This window comes from Lissotriton helveticus, chromosome 8 (assembly GCF_964261635.1).
Source record: "Lissotriton helveticus chromosome 8, aLisHel1.1, whole genome shotgun sequence".
NCBI classification, from domain to species: Eukaryota; Metazoa; Chordata; class Amphibia; order Caudata; family Salamandridae; genus Lissotriton; species Lissotriton helveticus.
In genome coordinates this window covers 307,764,514-307,770,513 of record NC_136069.1, presented here as the reverse complement: position 1 = coordinate 307,770,513, position 6,000 = coordinate 307,764,514, and positions in this window count along the sequence as shown.

The window sequence follows — 6,000 nt, the reverse complement described above, 5'->3', positions numbered from 1 at the left end:
AGTTTTGTATTGTGTGTTTCTTTTATGTGGACCTCTATGGAGTTCCAAAACATAATAAAGATTGAACTTGAACTTGAAACCCACTGCCCCTGGCACGATTCTTATCACCAGGTGGTGTGGTTATCACGAGTCAACAAGAATTTAGATTCAAGGAAGTCATCCTGCAAAGATTGCAAGATGGCTGAATGTTCTGGCAGCCAGCACGATTTGGAAAAAGTAGGTTGTATCAACGCATAAAGCGGTTTGATATGCTGGGCATATTCCGGAATGTATGTACGTCCAAAATTTCAAAAGCCCAGTAAAGATTGTAGCTTTTTCAGTGTTGTGGGAGCTCGCAAAAGTGCGCATTTATCCAGGATATGAGGAGCTAAACCCCGACCCTCATTGTTGAGCTCGTAGCCCAGAACCAACACTGTGTACTCTGCAATGTGTGATTTCGCAAAGTTAAATTTATAGCCAAAGTCCGCAAAACGGCAAATGATGCGGTCAACACGGCACAGATGCGGCCATAATTTGTTGTCTGTGAGATAAATGTCATCCACATACGAACATGCATCTGCATTGAGCCTCTCCAGGAGAGAGACTATGCGGGCGGCAAAGACGCCAGGGCTATTCTTGTAGTCCATAGCCAAACGAAAGAATTGGCGTTGTTTGCCACCACTTGTAAAAGCCGTCCATTGACTACTAAGCGTGGACAGATTGCGGGCAAAAAAAACATTGGATAATGCAAGTGTGGTCTTAAACCTTTAACGCAAGAGACTATCCAAAAGAACAGAACTGTGAGTATTCTGCACCGCACACGTAATAAAAAGTGGGTTATTCATCGGAGACGTAGAAGTTTCAATTACACCTTGATATTCCAATTGTTCAAGGATCTCCGCAACCGAGGCCTTAGTTTCACGTCGCATGGGATATTGGGGTTGAGGCTGTGGCATCGACCGCAAAGGAATCTCATGTCGAAGGGAAAATGTATCCCAACCACAGTGAGTACGGTACAATGCTGGCGCAAGTGCCTTAGCCCAATCTTCTGCAAACTTCTGAGCCTGTTCCTTCGGCACTGTGTGCGCGAAAGCGGGGAGGATCACCTCCTCCCCTTGAGCAACAGCTAAGACAAAGGGTGGGGGCCAATCGACCTCCGCCAACAAAATATCATAGGTAGTTGTTAGATTTTCCCCAAAAAAAACTTTTATTGTACGTTCTATGTCACCTTCTATTACAAGGACAATTTCATAAAGCCTGTCAGGGGGAGCCACTCTAGTGTCAGCTGTCTCTACTACAACGAAGGTGTCAGTCGCTGTCACCCTCAGTAGTGGACGCAGCGCCTCTCGAATGATGGTAATCTCCGCCACACTGTCCAGCAGCATCAGTGCCCATGTCAGATTCTGAACGATTCAAAAGGGGGTGGTGATGGACAGAGTATCTGAATTAAGCAGAACACTCCTACCCAGTCAAAAGATCAGGGCTTGATCCATCACCGTTTTTTAGCTCACTGCACCATCCCAGTTCAGAACCTGGCTACATGCAAATTAGTCTGACCCTGGCCCAGTGCATCATGGGAACAGGGCAGACCAAACTACCAAGCCAATTCTTTACTGGAAAGGAAACAAGCTTCCGGGGACCGGTTTCTGGCATTACAGCCGTCTTCGGCCCGGCTTGCTTGAATCCTGATGGTGCAGTGAGCAAGGGACTCACATCTGAGCATACCCTTCCACGCTTGTGGTGTCCAAAACGATTCAAAAGGGGGTGGTGATGGACAGAGTATCTGAATTAAGCAGAACACTCCTACCCAGTCAAAAGATCAGGGCTTGATCCATCACCGTTTTTAGCTCACTGCACCATCCCAGTTCAGAACCTGGCTACATGCAAATTAGTCTGACCCTGGCCCAGTGCATCATGGGAACAGGGCAGACCAAACTACCAAGCCAATTCTTTACTGGAAAGGAAACAAGCTTCCGGGGACCGGTTTCTGGCATTACAGCCGTCTTCGGCCCGGCTTGCTTGAATCCTGATGGTGCCGTGAGCAAGGGACTCACATCTGAGCATACCCTTCCACACTTGTGGTGTCCAAAACGATTCAAAAGGGGGTGGTGATGGACAGAGTATCTGAATTAAGCAGAACACTCCTACCCAGTCAAAAGATCAGGGCTTGATCCATCACCGTTTTTTAGCTCACTGCACCATCCCAGTTCAGAACCTGGCTACATGCAAATTAGTCTGACCCTGGCCCAGTGCATCATGGGAACAGGGCAGACCAAACTACCAAGCCAATTCTTTACTGGAAAGGAAACAAGCTTCCGGGGACCGGTTTCTGGCATTACAGCCGTCTTCGGCCCGGCTTGCTTGAATCCTGATGGTGCAGTGAGCAAGGGACTCACATCTGAGCATACCCTTCCACACTTGTGGTGTCCAAAACGATTCAAAAGGGGGTGGTGATGGACAGAGTATCTGAATTAAGCAGAACACTCCTACCCAGTCAAAAGATCAGGGCTTGATCCATCACCGTTTTTTAGCTCACTGCACCATCCCAGTTCAGAACCTGGCTACATGCAAATTAGCCTGACCCTGGCCCAGTGCATCATGGGAACAGGGCAGACCAAACTACCAAGCCAATTCTTTACTGGAAAGGAAACAAGCTTCCGGGGACCGGTTTCTGGCATTACAGCCGTCTTCGGCCCGGCTTGCTTGAATCCTGATGGTGCAGTGAGCAAGGGACTCACATCTGAGCATACCCTTCCACACTTGTGGTGTCCAAAACGATTCAAAAGCGGGTGGTGATGGACAGAGTATCTGAATTAAGCAGAACACTCCTACCCAGTCAAAAGATCAGGGCTTGATCCATCACCGTTTTTTAGCTCACTGCACCATCCCAGTTCAGAACCTGGCTACATGCAAATTAGTCTGACCCTGGCCCAGTGCATCATGGGAACAGGGCAGACCAAACTACCAAGCCAATTCTTTACTGGAAAGGAAACAAGCTTCCGGGGACCGGTTTCTGGCATTACAGCCGTCTTCGGCCCGGCTTGCTTGAATCCTGATGGTGCAGTGAGCAAGGGACTCACATCTGAGCATACCCTTCCACACTTGTGGTGTCCAAAACGATTCAAAAGGGGGTGGTGATGGACAGAGTATCTGAATTAAGCAGAACACTCCTACCCAGTCAAAAGATCAGGGCTTGCTAATTTGCATATAGCCAGGTTCTGAACTGGGATGGTGCAGTGAGCTAAAAAACGGTGATGGATCAAGCCCTGATCTGTTGACTGGGTAGGAGTGTTCTGATTAACTCAGATACTCTGTCCATCACCACCCCCTTTTTGTAATCATGTCAGATTCTGAAGCTGCGTTCTCACTATATGTGGCATATCTCGCTGTTACCACAGCAACTTTCTTCTTTTGAAACTGGGGCCTTGGACGCGGCGTCTCGTCCTGCTTGCCTTTTCCATCAGCCTTACGAGGCTGCTCACGGCTCTGTTGGGCACCTCGACCTCTGCCTCCGCCTCCTCCACCGGTGGCTGTTACCGATGTTTCCTGCAAAAAGCGAGGAGAACGTTGTTCAGGAACCTGAAACCTATCAGGCGACCTAATAGTACTGCGGTCGCGCAAATCATATGTACGCTCAGCAGGGGCAGGTGTAGGTGAAGCAGGATGGGACCCCTGTTTCTGTGCTGTTTCCCCTATTTTTTGTTCTTATTCCAATTTTGTTTCGGATCTTGAGGACGGTCATCTTTATCAGATGACGCTTGTTGAGTTTGCGGCTGTTTTTCTTTCTTAGCGAAAGGCTTAACACCCAAACTATTACACCCAACGGTCTTATAAGCCTCCATAATAATTTTTGGTAAATGACGGGGTTTGTCGGCATCGGCGACATCGCGCAGAGCATTAGAGACCTGGAAACTTATTGCATTCCCATTGACATTAGCAAGGACGAGATCGCATACCATATCCCACACTCCCACGAGTCGCATTCCCAACTCCACAGCCGCCTCTGGTCCGTGTTCATCTTGAACACGCTTGAACACAGGGGGCAGAACAGTCATTGACTATTTACAACAAGGGGTGGTGAGGGACAGAGTCTCTGAATTAAGCAGAATACTCTCACCCAGTCAAGAGATCAGGGCTAGATCCAACACCGTTTTTTAGCTCATTGCACCATCCCAGTTTCAGAACCTGGCTGTATGCAAATTAGTCTGTTCCTGTCCCAGTGCATGATGGGAACAGGGCAAACCAAACTACAAAAGCCAATTCTTACACTGGGAAGGAACCAAGCTTCCGGGGACCGGTTTCTGGCATTACAGCCGTCTTCGGCCCGGCTTGCTTGAATCCTGATGGTGCAATGAGCAAGGGACTCATGTCTGAGTATACCCTTCCACGCTTAGGGTGGACACAATTATTTACAACAAGGGGTGGTGAGGGACAGAGTCTCTGAATTAAGCAGAATACTCTCACCCAGTCAAGAGATCAGGGCTAGATCCAACACCGTTTTTTAGCTCATTGCACCATCCCAGTTTCAGAACCTGGCTGTATGCAAATTAGTCTGTTCCTGTCCCAGTGCATGATGGGAACAGGGCAAACCAAACTACAAAAGCCAATTCTTACACTGGGAAGGAACCAAGCTTCCGGGGACCGGTTTCTGGCATTACAGCCGTCTTCGGCCCGGCTTGCTTGAATCCTGATGGTGCAATGAGCAAGGGACTCATGTCTGAGTATACCCTTCCACGCTTGGGGTGGACACAATTATTTACAACAAGGGGTGGTGAGGGACAGAGTCTCTGAATTAAGCAGAATACTCTCACCCAGTCAAGAGATCAGGGCTAGATCCAACACCGTTTTTTAGCTCATTGCACCATCCCAGTTTCAGAACCTGGCTGTATGCAAATTAGTCTGTTCCTGTCCCAGTGCATGATGGGAACAGGGCAAACCAAACTACAAAAGCCAATTCTTACACTGGGAAGGAACCAAGCTTCCGGGGACCGGTTTCTGGCATTACAGCCGTCTTCGGCCCGGCTTGCTTGAATCCTGATGGTGCAATGAGCAAGGGACTCATGTCTGAGTAAACCCTTCCACGCTTAAGGTGGACACAATTATTTACAACAAGGGGTGGTGAGGGACAGAGTCTCTGAATTAAGCAGAATACTCTCACCCAGTCAAGAGATCAGGGCTAGATCCAACACCGTTCTTACACTGGGAAGGAAGCTTGTTTCCTTCCCAGTGTAAGAATTGGCTTTTGTAGTCTGGTCTGCCCTGTTCCCATGATGCACTGGGCCAGGGACAGACTAATTTGCATACAGCCAGGTTCTGAAACTGGGATGGTGCAATGAGCTAAAAAACGGTGTTGGATCTAGCCCTGATCTCTTGACTGGGTGTGAGTATTCTGCTTAATTCAGAGACTCTGTCCATCACCACCCCTTGTTGTAAATAGAACAGTCATTGACGGCGTGCCAAATCACCTAGTATATAATGCCGCAAAAAATTACACCCCAAGTTGTACATTAATTTACGTCTGGCACTAAGTCTTTCTGCAAACTAACTGTGAGCATCCTGTGTTTCTCCATAGGACTGGTATTTAGGAATACTGCTTCCAGTTGGTCGAATTTCTCGGCAAGCCAAAAAGGCATCTCTTCCTTATCCTGGGGACACTTGCCCATGACCACATTAACCATGACGGGACTAAGCTTCAGTCCACCCCCGCCATCTGGATGCGCCGCACCACCCGGAACCCCACCCGGGAGGTTGCGGAAAATGTAATGAACCAGGCCCCTAATAACTGACACTGCAGAGGCATACAGAGGTCTCAGTTGCTGAGCTGTTAACACACCCGCCTGAGGATGCGGAGTGTAAGCAACCAAAACAGGCCAAGTAGCGCCTGGGATTGACAACGGCCCTTGTCTGACCGCCGTTATAATATGTGGGAGGGCGCCATTAAACCAAACGGCATGCTGCCAAGCAGAAATCTGAATTTCCACTGTCCGATAGGGAGCGTACGCAGCGGGAGCATCAGCAGGG